The sequence below is a fragment of the Pseudonaja textilis genome, chromosome 3 (genome assembly GCF_049901715.1).
Source record: "Pseudonaja textilis isolate UNSWEBS1 chromosome 3, rPseTex1.2, whole genome shotgun sequence".
Taxonomy (NCBI): Eukaryota; Metazoa; Chordata; class Lepidosauria; order Squamata; family Elapidae; genus Pseudonaja; species Pseudonaja textilis.
The window spans coordinates 196109482-196126596 of NC_141992.1; the positions used below are offsets into that span (position 1 = coordinate 196109482).

Below are 17115 nucleotides of genomic sequence, written 5' to 3' on the forward strand. Positions count from 1 at the left end.
CTCCTCCTCCCCATTTCCTTCCAGCACTGATGATGTTACCTAGTCTGATAATGAAACATCTGTAAGAAAACAACCAACCTCAGAAAACACCAAGGATCCCACAGGCCTTCCTCCTCCTCCTCCTCCTCCTCCTCCTCCTCCTCCTCAACCCCATTTCCTTCCAGCACTGATGATGTTACCTAGTCTGATAATGAAACATCTGCAAGAAAACAACCAACCTCAGAAAACACCAAGGATCCCACAGGCCTTCCTCCTCCTCCTCCTCCTCCTCCTCCTCCTCCTCCTCCTCCTCCTCCTCCTCCTCCTCCTCCTGCCTCTCCTTTTCTTTCGAAACTAAAACATATGGAAAATGGTTGCAGGATTTGGGTTTGGCTAGTCTGGAGAAAAGAAGGACTAGGGAGACATGATAGCAGTCTTCCAGGATTTGAGGGGCTGCCACAAACAAGAGGGAGTCAAAGCTATTCTCCAAAGCACCTGAGGGTAGGACAAGGAACAACGGATGGAAACTAATCAAGGAGAAAAGCAACCTGGAATTATGGAGAATCTTTCTAACAGTGAGAACAATTAACCTCTGGAACAGCTTTGACTTCAGAAGTTGTGGATGCATCATCCTTAGAAGTTTTTAAGAAGAGAGTTGACAGCTACTTGTCCAAAATGGTGTAAGGTCTCCTGCTTCAGTGGGGGTGGGTGGGTGGGTTGGGCTAGAAGACCACCAAGGTCCCCTCCTCCCCCCAGCTCTATGCTGAACAGTTTGATTATGCTGCGTTAACTAGAGACAAAACAGTGTTGGCATTCTTTAAAGGTTTTATGTTCGAATCAATGACATAAAAAGCAGTTTTAATTGGGAAGGCATAGGCCAATAAGTTGCCATTACAATTCCTTTGACACCTGCCCCCTCTCTATTCTTGTACCAAGTGTTAAGACTGTTGGACTCCCTGTATTTCATACTTATTGGCACACATGCCTAGCAGTTTCGTTTGAAACCAGTTAAGAAGATTGAAGTTAGCAGGCTTGCAGAAATGTCAAGCAAATATTTAACACGTTTTGTAAGAGTGGGTGAAAATTGCACAATTTGGTAAGGGTCTTGCAGAAGAGACAAAGCCATTTAAAACTTTCCACGAATTAGGTACAAAATCAGCAGTAGAGCAAATCACATCTACGAACTGATATTTGTACAGAATACAAGAAATAACAGAGTTGGAAGGCACCTCAGAGGTCTTCTAGTCCAACCTCCTGCTCAAGCAGGAGATCCTATGATATTCTGGGCAAATACTTGTCTGAGTTCTTCTAAAAATCATGATTGATTACTTATTGCTTGTACTCTGAGAGCTTATGCACCAGAGACAAATTCCTTGTGTGTCCGGTCATAATTGACCAACAAAGAATAGAATAGAATTCTTTATTCGGTTCAGTTTTGGAAGAAGAACTGAACTGAAAAGCTGACCCAGAACTGAAGAAACTTCTTGGATGAGAAGCGAAATTTCTTCAAGGAAAAAAACAAAGCCCAGGTTCCTTTTGGAAAAGCACTTTTGGGACAACCATGGCCTGAATGACTGGGAATCTCCATAGAGATCCATGGGTTTGTTGTCTTGGAGTCTTCTCCAAGGCCAAATTTCAAACGCATCAATATTCTCCAAGGGACAGCATACTTGTGTATTCGCCTCATTGGAAAGAATGGAATGGAATGGAATGGAATGGAATGGAAGAGAAGAGAAGAGAAGAGAAGAGAAGAGAAGAGAAGAGAAGAGAAGAGAAGAGAAGAGAAGAGAATGAAGGGAAGGGAGAATGGAATGCAATGGAATGGAATGGAATGGAATGGAAGGGAAGGGAAGAGAAGAGAAGAGAAGAGAAGAGAAGAGAAGAGAAGAGAAGAGAAGAGAAGAGAATGAAGGGAAGGGAGAATGGAATGCAATGGAATGGAATGGAAGGGGAAGAAGAGAAGAGAAGAGAAGAGAAGAGAAGAGAAGAGAAGAGAAGAGAAGAGAAGAGAAGAGAAGAGAAGAGAAGAGAATGAAGGGAAGGGAGAATGGAATGCAATGGAATGGAATGGAAGGGAAGGGAAGAGAAGAGAAGAGAAGAGAAGAGAAGAGAAGAGAAGAGAAGAGAAGAGAATGAAGAGAAGGGAGAATAGAATAGAATAGAATAGAATAGAATAGAATAGAATAGAATAGGATGAAGGGAAGGGAGAATGGAATGGAATGGGATGGAATGGAATAGAATGGAAGGGAAGGGAAGGGAAGGGAAGGGAAGAGAAGAGAAGAGAAGAGAAGAGAAGAGAAGAGAAGAGAAGAGAAGAGAAGAGAAGAGAATGAAGGGAAGGGAGAATGGAATGCAATGGAATGGAATGGAATGGAAGGAAGAGAAGAGAAGAGAAGAGAAGAGAAGAGAAGAGAAGAGAAGAGAAGAGAAGAGAAGAGAATGAAGGGAAGGGAGAATGGAATGGAATGGAATGGAATGGAATGGAATGGAATGGAATGGAATGGAATGGAAGGGAAGGGAAGAGAAGAGAAGAGAAGAGAAGAGAAGAGAAGAGAAGGGAGAATAGAATAGAATAGAATAGAATAGAATAGAATAGGATGAAGGGAAGGGAGAATGGAATGGAATGGGATGGAATGGAATAGAATGGAAGGTAAGGGAAGGAAGGGAAGGGAAGGAAGAGAAGAGAAGAGAAGAGAAGAGAAGAGAAGAGAAGAGAAGAGAAGAGAAGAGAAGAGAAGAGAAGAGAATGAAGGGAAGGGAGAATGGAATGGAATGGAATGGAAGGGAAGGGAAGAGAAGAGAAGAGAAGAGAAGAGAAGAGAAGAGAGAGAAGAGAAGAGAAGAGAAGAGAAGAGAAGGGAGAATGGAATGGAATGGAATAGAATGGAAGGGAAGGGAAGGGAAGAGAAGAGAAGAGAAGAGAAGAGAAGAGAAGAGAAGAGAAGAGAAGAGAAGAGAAGAGAAGAGAAGAGAAGAGAAGAGAAGAGAATGAAGGGAAGGGAGAATGGAATGGAATGGAATGGAAGGGAAGGGAAGGGAAGGGAAGGGAAGAGAAGAGAAGAGAAGAGAAGAGAAGAGAAGAGAAGAGAAGAGAAGAGAAGAGAAGAGAAGAGAAGAGAAGAGAATGAAGGGAAGGGAGAATAGAATAGAATAGAATAGGATGAAGGGAAGGGAGAATGGAATGGAATAGAATGGAAGGGAAGGGAAGGGAAAGGAAGGGAAGGGAATGGGATGGGATGGGATGGGATAGGATAGGATAGGATAGGATAGAATAGAATAGAGCTGGAAGGGACCTTGGAGGTCTTCTAGTCCAGCCCCCTGCTCAAGCAGGAGAACCTATACTATTTCAGACAAATGACTGTGTAGTCTCTTCTTAAAAACCTCCAGTGATGAAGAGCCCATGATTTCTGGTGGCCAGCTGTTCCACTGGTTAATTGTCCTCACTGTTGGGATGTTTCTCCTTCATTCCAGGTTCAAGTGGGCTATTTCCTTGTGAAATCACCAATTATCTCTGCATCTTGTTTGATGAAGTATCCTTATCTGGAGATCGTGGAGGAAGGTGATTCTGGTTTTTCCGTTCTGCTGAATCCATTGTCACAGGAGGAATGTTGCTCCATTTAAAGTTCCTTTTTAAGCCGGCACCACTGATCGTTCGATAACCACATTTTTGTGAGAAATTAAATCCCCTTCTTTATCTGAGGCAATTCAGACCCCGCAATTTCCCTTCTTATCCAATTAATCCAGAATGTCAAATAGGAAATCAGTAAGTTGGGAAGGGGGGAAAATAAAATAAAAGAAGATTTCAATGGTTTGGAAAAATTAATTAGCTTTTTATTAAGACCGTAAAATGCAGAAATATCTGGTTGAGAGAGAATGTTAATAATTATACACTGTTCTTTGAACTATAATTAAAATGTTGAGTTCCAACTTGAGCGGAGAAATCAGTGAGCAAATTGAACCCGCATGAAAGATGGCTGGGAGGGACAGAAGGTACATTTCAAAATGACACGGAGTCACTCCAGACCCCATTTTTAATCCCATCGTGGCTTTGATTCAGAAGTTGATCTGAGAGCTCCATTAACGGCATACTGCATCTGATGAACATTAGTCATTGTCTTCTGAGCTTATAAAGAATTGATTCCTTCTGTGCCACACCAAGTTTCTTTATGGAAGGGTTTCTCCTCTCCTTTCTGTTAGCCCAGGAAGGAAGGAAGGATGGAAGGAAGGAAGGAAGGAAGGATGGAAGGAAGGAAGGAAGGGAAGGAAAGAAGGAAGGAAGGAAGGAAGGAAGGAAGGAAAGGAAGGAAAGAAGGAAGGAAGGAAAGGAAGAAAAGAAGGAAGGAAGGAAGGAAGGAAGGAAGGAAGGAAGGAAGGAAGGAAGGAAGGAAAGGAAGGAAAGAAGGAAGGAAGGAAGGAAGGAAGGAAGAAAGGAAGGAAGGAAAGGAAGGAAAGAAGGAAGGAAGGAAGGAAGGAAGGAAAGGAAGAAAAGAAGGAAGGAAGGAAGGAAGGAAGGAAGGAAGGAAGGAAGGAAGGAGGGAGGAAGGAAGGAAGGAAGGAAGGAAGGAAGGAAGGAAGGAAGGAAGGAAGGAGGGAAGGAAAGGAAGGAAAGAAGGAAGGAAGGAACGAAGGAAGGAATGAAGGAAGGAAGGAAGGAAAGGAAGGAAGGAAGGAAGGAAAGAAGGAAGGAAGGAAGGAAGGAAGGAAGGAAGGAAGGAAGGAAAGGAAGGAAGGAAAGAAAGGAAGGAAAGAAGGAAGGAAGGAAGGAAGGAAGGAAGGAAGGAAAGGAAGGAAAGAAGGAAGGAAGGAAGGAAAGAAAGGAAGGAAGGAAGGAAAGAAGGAAGGAAGGAAGGAAGGAAGGAAGGAAGGAAGGAAAGGAAGGAAAGAAGGAAGGAAGGAAGGAAGGAAAGAAGGAAGGAAGGAAGGAAAGGAAGGAAAGAAGGAAGGAAGGAAAGGAAGGAAGGAAGGAAGGAAGGAAGGAAGGAAGGAAAGGGAGGAAAGAAGGAAGGAAGGAAGGAAGGAAGGAAAGGAAGGAAGGAAGGAAGGAAACAGGGAGGGAGGGAGGAAGAAGGAAAGAAAGGGAGAGAGGGAGAGGGAGGGACAAAGGAAGGAAGATAGGAAGAGTGGGAGCGAGGAAGAAGAAGAAAAATTAAAAAGAAAGAAGGAGGGAGGGAGGAAGATAGGAAGGAAGGAAAGGAGGGAGGGAAGTAAAAAGAAGAAAAATTAAAAAGAAAAAAAGAGGGAGGGAGAGTGGGAGGATGCTCAGAAGTTATCTCAACCCCGATCTTCCTTTCATTGTTATCCTTTAGAAGGCCCTGCTTACAGGAGACAAGAAATTGTGTTATTCGTTCGTTCGTTCATTCTTTGTTCGTTCGTTCGTTTGTTCATTCATACATTCATTCACTCACTTGCTCACTCACTCGCTCGCTCACTTGCTTAGTCATTCACTCAGTCACTCATTCATTCTATTCATTCATTCATTGTTTCAGTCATTCACTCAGTCACCCCAGCTCCTTAATTTGCCAGATGTCAGGGAAGACTCTTGCAAATGCGGTGCACAAATGACAAGTTCAAACCACCATGAATAGACCAAGAAATATTTATGCATTTATTTAGCAATGAACAGCAGGGCCTATCACAATTAATATATTTTATATCTACCACTCCAGGCAGATAATGGACAACTAATGGGCCCGGTTAATTGGCTTTTAACTATTGCCATCTGGGTGGGTTTCACCCATCCTTTCTTGCCCCAAGGCAGTGGACTTCCTGGGGATTTTCACACGAACTTAGCGTGCTAGAGAATTTAATTAAACTTTTTTCTGCTTATGCATATTCAACTTCATTTGTATGCAACGGGAAAGGTCAACGATTGGAATGTTTCTGCTGAAAACGTCAAGAAGGAGACAGCAATGGTGTCATTTGGGGGATTTTGTTCAGTGGAAGGATTTGCTTAGTATTTCTCATGTTGTCTATAGGCCTGTCAGATAAAACTGGTTTGAGTCCTGTTGTCCAAGTTTTCTTCCCCTGTAAAACGGGTTTCTGCTTTTCCATCTTATTTTGAAACACCTTTGGGATGAATGGTTGAGCTTGCTTCCTTGTGGTTAAGAGAAACTAAGGTCTTCTAGTGCAGGGGTCTCCAACCTTTTGGACCTCAGGGACCACCAAACTCATAATTTTAAATCCAGCAGACCAGAGACCCTGGGAAAATCCCAAAAATGTCTGTAGGGAAATTCCCCACCCTGTTTTCCTACCAATCGATCATTCTTTATTTGGGATCGCAGGATACCGTCTCCAGCTCTGTTCTCGGGGTGGGGAGAGAGACTTTTGGCTTCATGCAAGGAAAGCAGCAGAAGCAGCAGAAGTCTTTCTTTCTCTCCCCCAAACTCCACCAGAAATGAGTCTTTGTAAGACTTGTCATGCTGGCGCAGCCTCTTGGAGCAGGAGGTCTTGCAGAGTCCCAAAGATGCACTTCTGGCAGAGTTTGGGGGAGAGAAAGAAAGATTTCTGCTGCTTTCCTTACATGCAGCCAAAAGCAGAAAAAGAAGGAAGTAGAAAGAAGCAGCCCTGTGGCCAGGCGAGGCACATGGGGTGAGTTTCCCCACTCTGTCCTTCCCCCCCCGCTCACTACCTCGTGTTGTTCACAATGCAAGCGACACAAGACTTGTGTTCCCATGCGGCCTGGATTAATTGCTTCGGGGGGTGCTTTCGGGGTGGCATTTCTCTGCAGACCACCAAAATTTTCTCAGAAATGCCACCCCCAAAGCACCCCCCCCCCCGAAGTGATCCCTGGCCCACTGGTTGGCAACCACTGTTCTAGTCCACTCCCTTGCTCAAGCAGTAGACCTTATAACATTGCAGACAAGTGGTTGTCCAACCTTTTCTTAAAGACCTTCAGTGATGGAACACCCAGAATTTCTGAAGGCAAGTTATCCCGCTGATTAGTTGTTCTCCCTGTCAGGAAATTTCTCCTTATTTCTAAGTTGCTTCTCTCCTTGATTAGTTTCCACCCATTTCTTTTTGTCCTGCCTTCTGGTGCTTTGCAGAATAGTTCGACCCCTTCATCTTTGTCCCACTCTCATCTAGCATTGATGATGTTACCTATTTGTGTTATGAAATGTCTACAGGAAAGCAACCAAGCTCAGAGAATACCAAACTCTATAGTCGTCTCCTCCTCCCCCTCCTCCTCCTCCTCCTCCTCCTCCTCCTCCTCCTCCTCCTCCTCCTCCTCCTCCTCCTCCTCCTCCTCCTCCTCCTCTTCATAAACCCTGCTCTCTTCTAGCACTGATGATGTTACCTACTGGTGTCATGAAATGTCTACAGGAAAACAACAAAGCTCAGAGAATACCAAAGGCTCTATAGTCGTCTCCTCCTCCCCTCCTCCTCCTCCTCTTCACAAACCCTGCTCTCTTCTAGCACTGATGATGTTACCTACTGGTGTCATGAAATGTCTACAGGAAAACAACAAAGCTCAGAGAATACCAAAGGCTCTATAGTCATCTCCTCCTCCTCCTCCTGCTCCTCCTCCTCCTCCTCCTCCTCCTCCTCCTCCTCCTCACAAACCCTGCTCTCTTCTAGCACTGATGATGTTACCTAGTTGGGTCATGAAACATCTGGAAGAAAACAACCAACTTCAGAGAGCACAAAGGAAGCCAAATATTGAAGCCCGCCCTTGAAGTTGCAAGTTAACCAGGGTCCCAAATCAGCAACCCAGCACCAACTATCCAATTCTAAAGTTTTATACAACGACCCTTTATTTTCCTTTATTGGTGCAATCAACTGATCTTAGAATGTCTTTTCTTCTGTACTGTCTCAGAAGGTACACGAGACACCTCTCAAGATTGGAGTCTCAAATTCAGCATGCATATATATCCTGGGTTCCTTTATACTCTAAGAAAGGCAGCACACCCACCCTCGCTATCTCCCCTGTTTTGCAATGAAAATAATTCATTAGTATTGCCAGGTTATCTCTTGCGAATAGATTGCCGAGCTGACCTTTCCACGATGTTGCCTTGCATTTCATCAGCCAAAAAACTAGCTTCTCGCTTCTCCTTTCTTAAAGACAAAACGATTCCAAGGAGGAGGAAATGTATATATATATATATTTTAAAGGACTCCAAGACAAAAACCAAAGACAGGGTGTGTATCGTTGGGATTTAGTTTAACAAATCAATTATCTCTCCTGTGCAGCAAGCTGTGAAGAAGACGGGCATGAAGACGGGAAAAGAGATGAAACGGGCTCCTTGAAATGTTACATTAGGGCAAAGTAACAGCTCATTAGATTATACAAGGTAGGTGTAATTGCCCAGCAAAAATGCAATGACTGGATGCTTAATTTAATATGGGCTTGTTACAACCATCCAACCAATATGCAAGATCTGTATCCTTTGGCCCCAACCCCCTGGATTGGAAAAAGAAAGATTGCTGCAGTTAAAGAAGGAACAAACCATCATTTCATTGCATCTAGAGAGGAGGTTTGGTCTAGTGGTGAAGGCCCCAAGCTAGAAAACAGGAGACGGTGAGTTCTAGACCCATCGTAGGCATGAAAGCTGGCTGGGTAACTTTGGGACAACCGCTAGGAGCTTGAGAGTTCTAGACCTGCCTTAGGCATGCAATATGACAGGGTGACTTTGGACCAATTGCCTTGAAACTCCAAGCTCTCGTCCTCCTTAGGCGTGAAAGATGACTGGGTGATTTAGGACCATTCACTAGATGAAAGTGAATTCTAGTCCTGCCTTAGGCATGAAAGATGACTGAGTTACTTTGGATTAATCATCAGTAAACTATGAGTTCTAGTGCATCTTGGGCATGAAAGCTGACTGTGTGACCTAGGAACAATTACCAGGTGACAATGAGTTCTAATTCTGCCTTAGGCAAGAAAGACAGTTGGGTGACTTTTGGCCAATTATACTATGAATGAACTATGAGTTCTAGCAAAGGGACACGGTAGCTCAGTGGCTGAAATGCTGAGCTTGTTGATCAGAAAGGTCGGCAGTTTGAATCCCTAGCGCCACATAATGGAGTGAGCTCCCGTTACTTGTCCCAGCTTCTGCCTACCTGGCAGTTTGAAAGCATGTAAAAATGCAAGTGGAAAAATAGGGACTCCTTTGGTGGGAAGGTAACAGTGTTCCATGCACCTTCTGTGTTTAGTCATGCTGACCACATGACCAAGGAGACGTCTTCAGACAGCGCTGGCTCTTCGGAGATGAGCACTGTCCCCTACAGCTGGAAACAACTACCATGTATGGGCAAGAGGAATCTTTACTTTTATGAGTTGTAGACCATCTTAGGCATGAAAGCTGGCTATGTGACTTAGGACCAACCACCAGGTGACTGTGAATTCTAGTTCTGCATTAGGCATGGAAGACAGTTTGGTGACTTTGGGCCAATTATCAGTAAACTATGAGCATCTTGGGCATGAATGCTGACTTAGGACAAATCATTAGGTGATAATGAGTTCTAGACTTGCCTTAGGTGTGAAAGTCCGCTGGGTGACTTTGAGCCAATCATCAGCAAACTATGAGCTTTAGTCCAACTTAGGCATGAAAGCTAACTGGGTAACCTAGGACCAACCATTAGGCAATAGTGAGTTCTAGTTCTGCCTTAGGCATGAAAGCCTGCTGGATGACTTTGGGCCAATCCTCAGTAAACTATGAGCTCTAGTCCACCTTGGGCATGAACGCTAACTGGGTGACCTAGGAAGAATCACTAGGCGATAGCGAGTTCTAGTTCTGCCTTAAGCATAAAATTCCACTGTGAAACTTTGGGTCTGTCCAGGTCTCTCAGGCTAACCCACTTCACGGGGTTGTTCTTGGGGAAAATAGGAGGAGGGAGAAGGATATGTTTGCTGCTTTGAATTAATTATAAAGCAGGAATGAAATCAAATCAGTGATAAGTACAAATCACCTCCAAGGATATTGAAAACTCTGAGTCTATGAGGTGGTTAAAGGCCTCCTTGAAAACTGAGGCAGCTTCTGACACGATGACTATTTCTTTACTTTTTCCAACCACCAAATGCAAACTCTCTCTCAGCTAATGCTGACCTTTCCTTGTCCTATTTTATTATTATTATTTTTTGTGAGGGTGGGATTGTGAGCCCTCCTTATTTGCCAAGGTACAAATTTCATCCATCTTCATTTGTTCCCCTTCTGATTTCACTCCCACCGGTTCATAAGTAACCTGGGAGAGGCTGAGAGGCAGAGAGACCTTGTAGGATGTTAATCGATTCTGCCTTGCCGAAGAATGTTACAGCCGCATTGGGCTAGAAAATGGAATGTGTTTTAATGTGATGCTTGAAGGAATGCACACGCCATACAAATTTGAAAGGGGAGCTGGAGGGAGGCAGAGCTAGATTCCTTGCTCCCAAGAAGCAAAGGGCTGGGATTTGAGAGTCTGTCCTTGAGGTATCTACCAGGAATTTTGCAGTGTTTCTTCCAGATCGCCTCTGACCCATTGAAAATGGAGAATGCAACATCCCTTTTGCCTGAGCGAAGGGGCACTGAGGATTTTTTGAAAAAGAAAAAGAATGAACAACCATTTGATTGGGAGGGTGTAAGGACTATTACCTTGGGAAGGGGTTTGGACTAGAAGACCTTCAAGCCCTATGATTCTATGTTCTATGATTCCACGGTTCCATGATTCTGTGCTTCTATGACTCCATGATTCTATGGTTCTATATTTCCATGATTCCATGATTCTATGGTTCTATGATTCCATGATTTGATGGTTCTAAGATTCCACAGTTCTATGGTTCCATGATTCCATGATTCCATGATTTTGATTCCATGATTCTATCTTCATGATTCTATGGTTCTATGATTCCACGATTCCATGTTTTTGATTCCATGATTCCATGGTTCCATGATTCTGTGATTTTATGACTCCATGATTCTATGATTCTATAATTCTATGGTTCTATGATTTCATGATTCTATGGTTTTTAATCCATGATTCTATGAATCCATGATTCCATGATCTTATGGTTTTGATTCCATGATTCCATGGTTCCATGATTCTATGGTTTTGATTCCACAATTCTATGGTTCTATGATCCCGTGGTTCCATGATTTGATGGTTCTATGATTCCACAATTATATGGTTCTATGATTCCATGATTTGATGGTTCTATGATTCTATTATTTGATGGTTCTATGATTCCATGATTCTATGGTTTTGATACCATGATTCTATGATTCCATAATTCTATGGTTCTATGATTTCATGATTCTATGGTTTTTGTTCCATGATTCCATGATTCTATGGTTCCATGATTTTATGGTTTTGATTCCATGATTCTATGGTTTTGATTCCACAATTCTATGGTTCTATGATCCCATGGTTCCATGATTCTATGGTTCTATGATCCCATGATTTGATGGTTCTATGATTCCATGATTCAATGGTTCTATGATTCCATGATTCGATAGTTCCGTGGTTCCATGATTCTATGGTTTGATTCCATGATTCTATAGTTCCATGATTCTATAGTTCTATGATTCCATGATTCTATGTTTCTATGATTCCATGATTCTATGGTTTTGATTCCATGATTCTATGAATCCATGAATCCATGATTCCATGATTCCATAATTCTATGGTTCTATGATTCCATGTGTCCATGATTCTATGTTTTTTAAACCATTACTCAATGGTTCAGTGGTTTTATGATTCCATGATTCTATGATTCTATGACTCCATGGTTCAATGGTTCTCTCAAGTGATACTTGATGTCAAAATTCTGCAGTTGGGACTAAGTACAGAAGAACCCAATTCAATAGTGGTTGACTGTCAGAAAGCTGAGGAAACTTTTTAATTGGAAGATAAGTGAAACTGTATTGTTAACTGGGGCACTTTTTCACTGGGCAAGGTTATCAGACTGTTAATAGTGTTGAAGAAGATACCCTGAGGAATGATAGTGCTATTTATTAAAGATGGCATAATTATATCTATTTATTATATCTATTTATTAAAGATGGCAATTATAAAAAATAAGAAAAGCTACAATAAGATAAAAAATAGAATATGCAAAAAGGAAAATCAAAAAAAGAAAACCAATAAAAATTGATTTTTCTGTTGCAGAACAGAACTGAATTATATTTTCAGCTGTATCTTTGATGGGAACCTGGTCCAAGCCTCTGACAAATGCATATAGGATATTTTAATCTCACTTGTTTGTTTTTTCGGTTCTTCCTTTAAAAAAAATATATATTTTTGCACAGCTAAGTTTTAGTTTGCAAGAAGAGGTTAATCTCTTCTAAGTTTTGGCCATTTTTCAGATGAAACTTCCAGACCAATTTATAGACTTTGGGGATGTGAGAAGTCAAAACAAGACATGCTGATCCTCATTTTTATGTAAATGACACATAACAAAGACCTGAACAATTGCAGATGGACCTGTGTAGAGGCTCCGGAAGGTCTGCAGAATGAAAAACCATTTAATTTTTGTGACGTCTGCAAAAGATAAATGAAGAATATGTAACCAAGAAAGCTGAAAACTGAGTAGCTTAAAATCAAAGATTTGTAAGATGCATGGTGCTTCCTGAGCTTGGTTGCTTTCTTGCAGATGTCTCATGGTCCAACTAGGCAACATCATCAGTGCTAGAAGGGTATGGGAATTGTGGAGAGGAGGAGGAGGAGATCTGTGGAATTATTGGTGCTCTCTGAGCTTGACTGTTTTCTTGAAGACATTTCATTACCGAATTAAGTAACATCATCAGTGCTGGAAGAGAGTGGGGTTTGCTTTCAGTTTACACACTAGTGGCTCGTCCCATCCTATATACATAAAAAAAGGCTAGATACTCAAGGAATTCCTCATCTATAATTGTATACTTTTAGGTTTCAGAAAAGAAAATTGGCACTGAAGTGTATATACTTGTAAACCACTGAGATTCCAGTTGACTCCAGTGAATAATCCATTGCAACCATTCACTTCCCTGAAAAGCAAAGCCATACTAGGTATAGACACTGAAATTCACCTCAGGGGGAATTAAGTGGAATTTTGCAAGGCCTTGCTGGTTGTCTCATTGCTAAGTGGGGAAACAGCTCCACAGATGGCATCTCAGCCTCCCAGTTTATACAAGAAACACTTAAAAGACTCAACCGCAATCCCAACAAAAGATCCTCCAAGCACCAAGAACAAAGCCTTCCTTTAAGTGGATCATAATTGGCCTATCTTATTAAGATAGGGAGGCCATAAAAAACCACCGCAATTTCAATCTGCACAAACAGGTTGTTCTTATTATAAGTCACACTCTCGCAACTCCAGGAGGGGAACGCCGCAAATGCCCAGCTGTTGTGTAAATATTTGCTTGAAATTCCGTGCCAATTCGATTTGCATGTGCAACCACGGGCTTATTATTTTTATTGCTACTAAGTGCACTTGCAAAAGCCGGGGCCTTAAAGTGATTACAGGAGGAAGAGCAGAGGGGAAGAAGAAACATGGTTCAGAATTCATAAACACAAAAGCATTCCTTTTTTTTTTTTTTTTCCTGAAAAGGCAATTTGGGAAGATCGGAGAAGATCCATCGTCGCTAGGCGCATCTGGAAAGCCCCGGGTTGAAATCTCTTTAAACTTTTGAAAAGAAACAATCAACCTCTGAGATGAAAGTTCGCAATTGCTATCTTTGCAATTAGCTTTGGAGTCAAAGTGGGCTGCCTTTCCTTGCAGTTCATTTTTTAAAAACAATTTTAAACCACCTTGCCTTTTCAAAATCACCTGGTCCGCATTCAAAAGGAGTATAATTGCAATCATATCCCAGGCCTTTGTTGATCAAAAAGCGTTGACCAAAAGGTATCAAAATCAACACCACTAGACCAAACTATGCAATTAAAGAGTGTGTGTGGGGGGTTGTTAAGAGGAACTTCAATTAATCCAGCACTGAAAGAATTGACAGAGAATGAGGAAAATCGTGGTTGAAATAGAATAAATGGGGGGAATTATCTTGACCCCTCCAAGAAAACACTCTGGATTTTATCACATCTAAACAGAGCCTAAATGATAACTGGAACAAATGATGAATTGAAATTGATGTACAAGAAGAACAGATGTTCTTCAAGAAGCTACTGTTGGAGAATGCTACTCCAGAGGTCTCCACAAAATCAAAATGGCAGCCGCAAACATGATCAAAACTGTATCTCTTTTGATATGTATTCATTTATTTGATTTTTATATTTATTTTTAAGTTACTCAAGATGGGAACATAACAACAACCCTGTGAGGTCAGATGGCTGACAGAGAGGGACTAGCCCATTCATCTGGCTGGCTTTCTGCCTAAGCTGGGACTTAAACTCAGCCTCCTGGTGATTGGCCAAAGGTCATCCATCTAGCTTTCATTCCTAAAGTGGGACTAGAACTCACAGTCTCCTGGTGATTGGCCCAAAGTCACTCATCCAGCTTTCATGGCTAAGGTAGAACTAGAACTCACCATCTCCAGGTTTCTCAGCCAGCACCTTAACCACCATGCCAGACTGGCTTTCAACATGCAATATGCATTTTCAAAGATGGCTGCCATTGTGACTTTTTTGCCCACCCTCTCCAGATGTACGTGATGCTCAGATTTTCATCCCTTGTCAAACCTTCTAAAGAAGACCCTCTCGCCTTTGGCAAGATAAAAAGAGAAAGGACTTTTTGAGGAAAACCAAACTAATCTCCTTAAAACGTAATTGTAGTAACTCCTCATGCGAAAGAGAAAAAAATGGTCCCCGCCAACGTATTACACCCCACATGGATAATAAAGTTGGTTAAGAAAATAGTCCAAAGAAGGCAAATTAAAGGACTCTCCAAAAAAATTTGCTACCAATGAAATACCATTTACAATAACAAGCTGTCACAGGGACATCAGTCGAAGATGATTTAAGCTCAGTTAAATATACAACTCTAATTACTACTCAGTGGTAATTGATTTAGAGGAAGGAAGGTAGCAAATGGATTTGCTTTGCTTCCCAAATTGGTATCCGCTGCAGGGAAAAACAGATGGGAAGGAAAACCACCTGGGAATACAGGTAGTCCTTCACACCTAGCCACAATTGATCTCCAAATTTCCATTGCTCTGGTCTTGAGCTTTCTCTTAACAATTAGACCTGCAATTCTTGCTGATGTTGGTGATCCATCTTGTTTTAGATCTCTTTTGTAGAAGCCTTTGATCAAGTGGGATCCAGTCTATGACGGCCTTGATCCAGCCACCATCAGTTCTTCTTCCTGTGTGACCATTTCCATTTCATTCTTTTACTTTCTTGATGGCATTGTATACAATTAATAAAATAAAATATAAAAATTAAAAACAAATAATAAAATATAAAAATAAAATAAAATTTAAATTTAAAATAAAATAATAAAATAAAACAAAACAGGGGTTTTCTGTCTTTCACTGTAAGTTGCATTGTATTGGGGAGCCGGGTGCACTAAGAGAGGCTTCAGCCAATCTCATTGTACACATGTAGTACACTGACAATAAAGGTTTTAATCTGAATTAAAATTAAATAAAACAAAACATAAAATTAAAATAATAAAAATGCTCCTTGATCAGAGAGTGTGAGAAAAGGTTGGAGAAAAGGTCCCTTTTTTTCCAAGGGAAACTTTGTAGAACTTGGAAGAAAGATGTTAAGTACTGTAAACGTGGCCATAGCAGAAAAAGTCCAGGTTTAAGTTATGGTCCATTGAAGTAGTTTTACGTTGAGCAAATAATTAAGGTTGGGTTAAGTGTCCTGTTAGACTTTGCAGCAGAAATTCAAATCCAGACAGCACACACAGATGACTGATTCAGCAGGATTCATTAACTTCTTTATATACATAATTATATGAGTAAAATGTACAATACCAATAGTAGATTCTTTCAATGTAACACAAGCAAAACACAAGAAACAGCTTGAGAGCAGAGAGTAGAGAGAAGCTACACCTCTTTATTTTTAATTCAGCTCCCTTTAGCTGATCTTGTTAACCATGTCTCTGCCAGTTCATGAATATTCTGACATGTCCTTTCAACATGGAGTTATTTAACTTATTTTGCAACACATGTAACATACAACGTCATCATTGCATGTGAGTGTTGGTCAATGGGACACCCATCACGCCCTCATGTACTTATGGGTTTTCCCCCCAACATTTCAAAGTCAGAACTAAGTTAACCAAAGACAACTCAGGAGGAAAAATGCTGAAAGGATGGAAGAAAATATCAAAATTATTTCCAAATTGTTTTAATATCACACGCCACCACTTCACAGGAGCCCTTTAAGAGACAATTTACCTTTTTTGACCATGGACTAAAATCTAATAACTCTGCCAGCAAATGAGGTATGAAATGCTGTCAAAAGGACTTCCAGTCTACAACACATGGGATTAATATTCAGTGTCATAAACTAAAGTGTATTTAAATTGATGGATATCTCAATTAAATTTTATGTTGTGCCTGTTAGGGTTTACATCAGATTTCAGATTATTGGGTGGTTGTTGTTTTTTTATTTGGAGGAGTTCGTTCTTTGAATGAATCTATAGATTTTTGGAGAGCTAGTTTTGAGATTTAGACATCAGCTTAGGTATCAGGAGACCCTGAGTTCTAATTCTGCATTAGCCAGCTGGGTGATCTCAGGCCAGCCACTGTCTCTCAGCCCTCAAAAGACAGCAAGGACAAACTGGAAATGTTGTTTTAAAAAAATTGTACAACCTAGTCAAGTCAGTGACTAGGAGTCAGCACTAACTCAAAGGCCTAGCCCGGGAGGTGTGTCAAACTCAGGGCCCGGAAGCCACATCTGGCCCATGGTTGTTTAGATCTGGCCTGTGGGTCACCCTGGAAATAGCAAAGAACCAGCCCATGGTGCCTCTTTTTGGGGGGGATTCTACCGGTTCAGACTGTTTCGGGCGAACTGGGTATTAAATTTGCACCTGGTTCACCGAACTGGTATTTGAACCAACTGGGTGGCCTTGCCCACCCTGCCCCTCCCCTCCCCTCCCAGGAGTCTCTATGTGGCCCATTTTTGATGCAGGTAAATGCAGGGTCCATGCGGAGGTTCTGGGAGGAGGAAAAACGGGTCTTCCAGAAGTACCAGAAGTCCAGAAACAGGCTGTTTCCAGCTTCCAGAAGACCTCCAGAGCCTGGGGGAAGACTCTGGACCCCTGGGAAAGTAAAAATTGGCCCTCCTGGAAGT

The 17115-nt window shown here is 41.7% G+C and overlaps 1 long non-coding RNA gene across 1 annotated transcript in view; it reads left to right on the forward strand.

Annotated features, from left to right (window-relative positions):
- Positions 1-17115, forward strand: part of LOC148126487 (uncharacterized) — a 75827-nt gene that overhangs the window by 22844 nt on the left and 35868 nt on the right. The window contains exon 2 of the long non-coding RNA XR_015743327.1: positions 8167-8267. This is a non-coding gene — a long non-coding RNA (uncharacterized LOC148126487). The remainder of the gene's footprint in view (positions 1-8166; positions 8268-17115) is intronic.